General features: G+C 52.8%; 1 long non-coding RNA gene across 1 annotated transcript; it reads right to left on the reverse strand.

The window, feature by feature from the left end:
- Positions 1 to 1795: 1795 nt before the first annotated feature.
- Positions 1796 to 7614, reverse strand: LOC134757220 (uncharacterized). The gene is made up of 2 exons (XR_010130903.1): positions 7578 to 7614; positions 1796 to 7182 (listed from the first exon to the last, which is right to left on the reverse strand). It is a non-coding gene; the product is annotated as an uncharacterized lncRNA (long non-coding RNA).
- Positions 7615 to 10024: the final 2410 nt, after the last annotated feature.

The following is a 10024-nucleotide window of genomic DNA, read 5'->3' on the forward strand; positions in this document are numbered from 1 at the left end:
ATCTTCCTGCCCGTCCTTCCCCCGCCCCTCCCCCAGGAGCCCACCAAGGACCCAGAGAGTCTGTGGTTGACCTGCCCCGGGTATGGCAGGCAGCTGCCACTGCTGCTCAGCGGGGCCCTCAGTGGGCAGGCTCAGAGCACTGGCCCTCCTGGCGCCCCCGCTCCACATGTGACTGCTGAGTACGCTTGGCGTCAAGGTGGCAGGATGCAGGGTCAACCGGAGCCAGCTGGGGCCAGGACAGAGATCTCCCGCTTAGACGCAAAGGCCCTGGGGAGCATTCTGACAGACAGGGCAGGGCTGGGCTCTCAGCCTGGAGGGTCCATGGACAAGACTTTCAGCTGCAAGTTGGGGCAAGGCACGGCCTGCACCCTGATCCAGGGCTGCAGCCGTGTCGGGCCCTTAGGGTGGCAGAGTTGAGATGTCCACCTCCGGGGCTGGCCACATGCACCAGCTCAGACACGCAACCTGGGTGGCACAGCCCCACCCCTCCCCGTGACCCTAGCTTGCTGGAGCTCAGGCTTCCTGTTCACAAAGTGGGAGAAAGGGTCAGCCCCTCTGCTGCTGATGGGATCGTGGGGCTGTGGGGGCGGGTTTGGAGCCTAGACCCAGTGTGTCTGGGTGTGCCTTGGGCCACATCCTCTCGGCACGATGGAGTGGCCAGGCCATGTCCTGAGGAAATGGCCACACGAAGAGTGTGGATGTGGGGCTGGGGCTGGTCCCACGGCTGTGGGAAGCCAGGAAGCAGGGGTCAGAGTCAGACCTAGCCAGGGCACCACGGGGGGGCGTGGTATGGGGCTCAGGTACACCCAGGCCTCCAGCAGAGTGCCCGGGGAGGCTGTGATGGCCCACGCTGTATCTGGCACCCATGGGTCCCAGTTGTGTGGTGGAGGAGCCGTGGGAAGGGATGATGCTGGCCAAGGCGGGGTCGCTCTGATCTCAGGGCAGCTGCCCTTGGCCCAGGACAGCCACTCAAGGCCAGAGCTGTGACTGGACAAACTGAACAGGAAGCCTGACCTTCCCCTGGAGTTGTGACCGGCAGCCAAAGCCCGACAGGGTCATCTCTGCAAAGCTGTTGAAGATGTGAGGAGGTGGAGCACACGGGCCATCGTGTCTCAGGCACCCAGGACTCCAACCTGTGCCTGCATGGGGCTTCCATCCCTGGGCCTGAGACTGCCCCGGCCTTGGCCCACTGCCCTCGAGCTACACCACCCATTCGGCTGCCACCCCACGCCCTGTCCTCGTGCTGTCCCTCCTGGTGCTCCTGCCTTTCACCTTCCCTTTTGTCAGAGCAGGAGCCTCTGCCCTAGACCACCCCCTCTGTTCAGCAGGCCCAGGCTGGTCCCTCTCGGCACCTGTGCCGCAGGAAGCCTGGAGCATCTGGGACGAGGCGGGGCCCGTGCAGACCCGATGGCACCGCACACTCACGCCCCACACACGGATGGGACCTGGGCTCAGCCCAGCTACCAGCAGCTCACATGTGGGGTGTGGGGACCTCGCCGTCCCCATGTCCCAAGCAGCCAGCGCTGGCACGGGTGAGCATCTGTGACTCTGGGAATACCCGTGCCAGGCAGGCCACGTTATCCCGAACCAACTTAACTGCCTATCAACAGGAAGCTCGTACATCACCGCGGCCCGTCTCTCCCTGTGATGTGCAGCCTCAGCCTCCTGCGTTCAAGTGATCCTTCCCCCGCAGTTTCCTAAAGTGTTGGGATTACATGCGTAAGCCACCATGCCCGGCCAAAGTAAGTACACTTAGCAACTTAAAAATACACATGGATCAAAGAAGACATCATACTTGAAATGAGAAAATATTTTGAACTGAATGGCAGTGAAAATACTACACATCAAAACTTCGGGAAATGTGGTTAGTGTGGTACGTTGAGGGAAACTTATAACCTCACACGCTTGTTTCACAAAACAACAGCAGACAACAAAGATTTCCAATTCCAGCAACGACAGGCTAGGGTACCTGGACGAACCATCACACTGAAAACACATGCTGCAGTAAATACTGAATTTCTCCTTAAGAGCTGTGGGAATCTGACAAGCCAGGAAGGTAGAAACAAGGGAGAAGTGAGGGACGCAGGGGCCCAGGAAGGTCGTGAGCGCCAAGCACCCAGTGCTGCTGCCCCAGGGCGTGGCCAGTCCAGGCTTACGGAGCTCAGGTCCTGGGGGGCTGACCAGCAGGGTGGGGCAGACACCAGGCTCCAGCCCAGCCTCAGGTGAGAGTGAAGGGAGCACCTATCTGCAGCAAGCTGAAGCCCCCAAATCTAGGCCCTCAGGGTGAATCAGTACCAACCCCCTCGCCCTATCCTGAATGTGAGCGGGGAAAGTGCTCACCTGGCAAGATCTGGCCTGCGGCCCTTCAGGGGTCAGCATGACTTGTGTGGGTCAGAAAGCCTCAGCCCCAAACCCGGTCTCAGAGGCTAAGAACCCTCTCCAGGAGGATGATCCATATAACAGCTCTCAAATAGGCCCCCAAATAATTCTTCACAAACACTTAACAGTTCAGGCCGGGCACGGAAGCTCACGCCTGTAATCCCAGCACTTTGGGCAGCCGAGGTGGGCACATCACTTGAGGTCAGGAATTTGAGACCAGCCTGGCCAACATGGTGAAGTCCTGTCTCTACTAAAAATAGAAAAATTAGGCCAAGCATGGTGGCTCATGCCTACAATCCCAGCACTTTGGGAGGCCGAGGTGGGCGGATTGCCTGAGGTCAGGAGTTCGAGACCAGCCTGGCCAACATGGTGAAACCCTGTCTCTACTAAAAATACAAAAATTAGCCCACTGTGGTGGTAGGGGCCTGTAATCCCAGCTACTTGCGAGGCTGAGGCAGGAGAATTTCTTGAACCCAGGAGGTGGAGGTTGCAGTGAGCCAAGATTGCGCCATTGCACTGCAGTCTGGGCAATTGAGTGAGATTCCATCTCAAAAAAAAAAACAAAAAACAAAACACACACACACCCACACACACACACACACACACACACACACACACAGAAAAATTAGCTGGGTATGGTGGCAGGTGCCCATAGTCCCAGCTACTTGGGAGGCTGAGGCAGGGGAATCGCTTGAACCTGGGAGGCAGAGGTTGCAGTGAGCCGAGATCGCACCAACGCACTCCAGCCTGGGCGACAGAGCAAGACTCCGTCTCAAGAAAAAAATAAGAAATAACAAAGAACAGAAGACAACATGACCCCACAAGTGAACCAGAGGGAAAGACAGGAACAGACCATTGGAGACTTTAGGGATGGCTAGTGATACCAGAGGCTAAAATAATCATGTGCCCTACCACGCACGCAGCCATGGTGGCCCGGGCCCTGCCACGCACGCAGCCATAGTTGGCTGGCTAAGCTGCAGGTTGTGCCTGAGCTCACGGACACGAGGAAGAAGGGTGACCGCATCCTGGACAGCCCGGCTCGAGGCTGCTCTTCAGCCCTAGCCCCTGGGGTCCCGCGGCGGCAGCGGGGGCAGTGGTGGGGGAGCAGGCATGGCACCCGGAGCACTGGAGCCCAATGCAGGGTGACCCCTTCCCCCCAGCTCCAAATCCAGCATCCCTCCCCGGTGCCTAGCCCTCGCCAGGCTGCTGGCCCCATCGCTGGGAAGGAGTGGTTTGACCCCTCACCACTGAGAGGAGTAAGGTGTACTTCCTTGTCAAGCACGACTCCGAGCGGCACTTCTTCCACACCGCGCAGCTGCCTATGCCTGGCAGGGGCCTCCTGCGGCCGGAAGGTCCCCTGCATCCCCAACCACACCTGGCACAACACCATGGCTGAGGTGCGCTTCCAGCTGCAGCACCAGCCCACACACCTCCTCGGCACCACTACCAGCCACCCCAAGACCGTCTATACCAGCTACCCCAAGCCCGTCTATACCAGCTACCCCAAGCCCGTCTATACCAGCTACCCCAAGACCGTCTATACCAGCTACCCCAAGCCCGTCTATACCAGCTACCCCAAGCCCGTCTATACCAGCTACCCCAAGCCCGTCTATACCAGCTACCCCAAGCCCGTCTATACCAGCTACCCCAAGCCCGTCTATACCAGCTACCCCAAGCCCGTCTATACCAGCTACCCCAAGCCCGTCTATACCAGCTACCCCAAGACCGTCTATACCAGCTACCCCAAGACCGTCTACACCACCACCCTGGATTACAACTCGGCAAGATGCTGGGGAGGTTTCTGTTAGGGTGGAGCTGGAAGCCACCAAGTTCCTGGGTAGAGATGACCTTTCAGATGGATGCTGACCCAGCAGGCTGGGCTGAGCTGGGACCAGCTCTTCCACTGCCCTGCTCCGAGCCTGCTCTGGTCAAGGTGGGCAATGCTGCCCTTCATGTACTTCCAGCCCCGGAGGAGCTGAACCTAGAGATACCTGGAAACCCAGCTTAGGGAAGTAAAAAAAAAATCACTGCATCTCATAATTATTGAGATATTTTTTAATTTTCAAGCTTTTTTTTTTTGAGACAGAGTCTTGCTCTGTCATCCATGCTGGAGAGCAGTGGCACGATTTTGGCTCACTGCAAACTCTGTCTCCCAGCTTCAAGTGATTCTCGTGCCTTAGGCTCCCGAGTAGCTGGGATTATAGGCAGATGCTGCCACCACTCCTGGTTAATTTTTGTATTTTTAGTAGAGATGGGATTTTGTGATGTTGGCCAGGCTGGTCTCAAACTCCTGGCCTCAAGTGATCTGCCCACCTCAGCCTCCCAAAGTGCTGGGATTCCAGGCGGGAGCCACCCACACTTGGCTCAAGCTGGGGTTTTTTTTTTTTTTTTTTTTTGAGGCGAAGTCTTGCTCTTGTCCCCCAGGCTGGAGTGCAATGGCGCGATCTCGGCTCACTGCAACCTCTGCCTCCCAGGTTCAAGCCATTCTCCTGCCTCAACCTCCCAAGTAGCTGGGATTACAGGTGCCTGCCACCATGCCTGGCTAATTTTTTATTTTTAGTAAAGATGGGGTTTCACCATGTTGGCCAGGCTGGTCTCAAACTCCTGACCTCACGTGATCTGCCCACCTCCACCTCCCAAAGTGCTGGGATTACAGGCGTGAGCCACTGCGCCCGGCCAGCTCGAGCTGTTTTTAAGAGGATATATCCTGGTTTGCTGCTCTGTAGTTTCCCCAAAGTCTCAATTTGATGAGAAAATAGAAAGACCACTAGAACGGAAAAATAAAAAATAAAAATTAGATTTCATCAAACTGGAAACCTTTGCTTTCCAAAAGATAACCATTAAGAAAGTAAAATAGCAAGCCAGAGGATCGGAAATTATTCACAACACATATCTGAGGAAGGACTCACACCTAGACCTGGGAATAACGCTAAGACCAGGCTGGGTGTGGCGGCTCCCGCCACCTGTAATCCTGGCACTCCGCGAGGTGGAGGCTGGTGAATCACTTGAGACCAGGACTCCGAGACCAGCCTGGGCAACACAGCGAGACCCAGTCTCTACAAAAAAAACCTTTTCTTTAAATTAGCAGAGCATAGTGATGCATGCCTGTAGTCCCAGCTACTCAGGAGACCCAGGTGGGAGGCTCGCTTGAGCCCAGGAGTTTGAGGTTGCAGTGAGCTATGATCGCACCACTGCACTCCAAGCCTGTGCAAGAAAGATCCTGACTCAAAAAAAAAGACAAGATTTCCAAGACCCAGTTTTTTAAATAGGCAAAATAATTAAGTAGGCCCTTCCCAAAGACGCCACCCAAATGGCCAAGAGCAGACAAAAAGGTGTCGTGCCTCTGGCACCAGGGAAGTGCAAGTTACTACAAAACGAAAACAAAAAAATCAAATGGATTTAATTGTCTTTTTGTTACTGATTTCCTCCTCAATTGCACTCTGGCCAAAGAATGTGATTTGTATTATTTACCTACATATCATATATTTATACATTACATTATCATCTGTGAATTACTGACATTTGCTTTGGGTCCTAGGACCTCGTCCATTTTTAAAAGATTCCATGCGTGCTTAAGAATGTTTTCTCTAATGGGCATAAGTAGACCAAGTTTTTAACTGTATTATCCCATTCTTTCATATTCTTCATCAATGATCTAAGCCTCTATCAAAAGAACCTAAAACAAGGACAGCAAATTGAACACAAAATAGGTAGAAGAAAGGAAATTCATAAGAAAAGAGCAAAAGTCAATGAAAAAGAAAACAACAGAAAAAAAAAAATCAATGGACCCAAAAGTAGGTTTCTTTGGGGAAGATATCTGTAAAAATGATAAACTCTTAGCCAGTCTGATCAGGGGGAAAAGAAAACACAAATGGCCCAGAGCAGGAATGAGAATGGACATCACTGCACAGAGGATACTGTGAATGATTTATGTAAATTGTTTTGATAACTTAGATGAAATTCTGTGACAAACCTATCTTTAAAAAAATGACAAAGGAAGAAACAGAAAATCCAAAAGCCTCATGTCTTTTTTTTTTGAGACAGAACCTCGCTCTGTTGCCCAGGCTGGAGTGCAGTGGTGTGATCTCAGCTCACTGCAACCTCCACCTCCTGAGTTCAAGTGATTCTCCTGCCTCAGCCTCCAGAGTAGCTGGGATTACAGGCATGCACCACCACACCCTGCTAATTTTTATATTTTTAATGGAGACGGGGTTTCACCATGTTGACTAGGTTGGTCTCAAACTCCTGACCTCAGGTGATCCATCCACCTTGGCCTCCCAAAGTGCTGGGATTACAAGCGTGAGCCACCATGCCAGGCCTCATGTCTATTTTTAAAAATCAAGTTCTTAATGAAAAACCTAAGCAAAAAGAAAATGGCAAGCATAGATGGCTTCACCCATCACATCTCTATGAAACAAATAATCCCAATCCTATACAAACTATGGCAGAACTTGTTTCAGGAGGCCCACTTAATGCAATATCAAACCATGACAGACACATCACATGACAAGACAATGAACATCTGAGCCCAGTGTCCCTCATGAGCATTCCTACACAGGAGGTCCTTAGCCCGGTATGAGCAAATCTCATCTGGCCATGCAGAGAAAAGGCCAATGCACCACGGCCACAGGGACTTACCTGGAAATGCCAGGTCATCTTGGCATATGAAAGTCAGCGTAATTCACTACAGTAATGCGGTAAGGAAGTGACCTCATGAGCATCTCACTAGATGCAGGAAAGGCAGCTGACCACATCCAACACGGATTCAGGAAAAGCCCTCAGCAAATGAGGAAGCTCTTCCGCCTGTAAGTGCACCAGTGCAAACCCAACACTGAGCCGGGAGAGACCGAGCCCATGTTCACCGAGACTGGGAATAAGATAAGCAAGCGCCGGCTCACCTCGCCAGTGCAGTGAGAAGCCGAGGCACAGACTGACAAGGGGAAGCAAAGCCACTGTCAGACAGAGGACACGCGTGTGCACACGGAAACCCTGCGAGTCCACAGAAACACTGCCATGGCCAAGGCGGGAGTTTAGGGCACAGGATTAAAGCACCACGCACAGGTGACAAATGAAATAACAATACACAGTCCTCAATAGCATATCGAACACCTAGGACTAGATCTAAAGGAAAACATGCCAGACACATGCACAGAAAACTCCAGGCCATTGTTGGGAGAAGTTGAAGATGAACTCAATACCTGGAGTCACACATGGCAGTCAATGCGTGGACACTGGAGACTGTTGAGACGCCGACTGGAGTCACACATGGCAGTCAACGCGTGGACACTGGAGACTGTTGAGACGCCGACTGGAGTCACACACGGCAGTCAACGCGTGGACACTGGAGACTGTTAAGACGCCGATTCTTCCCAACATGTATTCAAGACATTCAGAAAAGGTATTCAAAAATGCGTTCAAGGGAATTGCTATTGAAATTCCAGAAGGCATGTTTTTTTGGTAGAAATTGAGACACTGATTGTAAAACATATATGGAAATACCAAGGACATAAACAGCCACAAGAATCTTTAAAAAGAAGAGTTGGAAAATGCACATCACCTCGATTCAGGGTTTATTATAAACCCAACTGTAGCCAAGACAGTGTGGCGGCCGGGCACCATGGCTCACACCTACAACCTGTAATCCCAGTAGTTTGGGAGGCTGAGACAGGAGCATCACTTGAGCCCAGATCAAGACCCGCCTGGGCAACATAGTAAAACCCCGTCTCTACAAAAAAAATAAAAATAAAAAAAATAAAATCAGCCGGGTGTGGTGACACACGCCTGTGGTCCCAGCTACTACTCAGGAGACTGAGGCGAGAGGATTGCTGGAGTATGGGAGGTCGAGGGTGCAGTGAGCTGAGATCACGCTACTGCACTCCAGCCTGAGGGACAGAGCAAGACCTTGTCTAAAGTGTGGCAACGGCAAGAGCATAAGGACAAACAGAAACAGACCCACACAGGTAGGTCAGTTGATTTCTGACAAAGGCGCCAAATTAGGAGAAAAAAGCCTATGCAGCAAATAATCTGAAAGTTAAGGGAGAAATGGATCCTGACTGCAACCCACACTGGAAACGTACACTCCTGAGTAGGGACTGGATACACACGCAGAACACACCCACACAACAGGCCGCCACGCGGCAATCAGGAGTCTGCCACTGATCCACGCAAAAGCCTGGGTGAATCTCAGATGCTGAGCAAATGTAAGCAGATACACGCAGACATACACAGACGCACGCAAAGACACAGACTGCCCAGAGCCATGCACGTGGAACCCATGGCAGGCGGGAGGTAGGGAGCTGTGGTGGTAGGAGTCAGAATGGGTACCCTGTGGGACTGGCTCTGCGGAGTGGAGGGCATCACCTACGTCCTTCGTGAGTGCGCACCATGACCAGCCACACCCATGGAACTAACACTGGGTATCTGGGCTTTTTGTGTAACTGCCTCCCCTCAACACCATGGTCTCCCACATACAAAAGAGGCCATTATACAGTAAGACACGCTACTCCGCAATTAGACACCACAAAACGCCAGCCAGGCTGTCCATAATTAAAAATACCGAGCACCAAGTCTCAGCAATCCACTAGTGTTCTCCTTCCACCCGGCTGGGAGAAAGAAACATAGTCCAACCACTTTGGAATCATCTCTATACTTGGACAACACACTTCGTAAGATCCATTAGGTGCTCCTAGAGTCGGCCCCCACCCCCACCCCCACCCCCACACGAGTGTTCACCACAGCTATTTCCAAGTGAGTGTTATTACCCCAGAAAGGAAGCAACTCAAATATCCACCCACAATAAAGTGCATTAAAATCAGAGCACAGGACAGTCATGCAATGGAATACTATACAGCAATGAAAAGGAACACGCTTCTGCTAGATGACAGGGCTGAGTCTCACCAACACACTGAGTACCTTAAGGCTCTCAGGATAATGGGGAAAAAAAGAACCAGAATCCACCCCCCGCCCCACCAGCCACACACACACAAGTCCACATAGCAACAGGCACCCACATGCTGTACCCTGGGGCCCTTCCAACCCTGATGCACCAACTCCCGACATGCTGCCTCTAGCCTTGACCTTTCTCAGAAATGATAGCTTAGCGGATGTTTGGCAGATCTCAACAGTCAAGCCAAGATCCAGCTGCAGTCAAAACACAATACGCCTGGTGGAGCCTCTTCCAGGTTCAAACACGGGAACCACACTCGGAACAGGACCCGGATCCGAGCCTCTTCCAGGCTCAGACACGGGAAGGGAACCATGCCTGGAGCCGGACCCGAGCCTCTTCCAGGCTCAGACACGGGAAGGGAACCACGCTCGGAGCCGGACCCGAGCCTCTTCCAGGCTCAGACACGGGAACATGCTCGGAGCCGGACCTGAGCAACCGCCAGTCCATCAGCTATGGTCAGAGGAAGGCCTCCATGGCTGTCTCTCCCCCGTGAGATGGGGCATTTACACAGCACACTTAGGGACACGGAGGCCCTGCAGGTTTGGTGAGGTCTCCCGAGGTCCCTGAGCTGCAGAGGTGAGAGTTGAAAGACGCTGCCCCCAGGCCACAGTCTCTGACTGTCCACAGAACCACACGCTCCACATCTTCCCCTCAAACTCAACCCAAGCGCTCTTGGCTTTAAATCAGGCCGGGCCGTCT

The sequence above is a fragment of the Gorilla gorilla genome, chromosome 16 (assembly GCF_029281585.2).
Source record: "Gorilla gorilla gorilla isolate KB3781 chromosome 16, NHGRI_mGorGor1-v2.1_pri, whole genome shotgun sequence".
Lineage (NCBI taxonomy): Eukaryota > Metazoa > Chordata > Mammalia > Primates > Hominidae > Gorilla > Gorilla gorilla.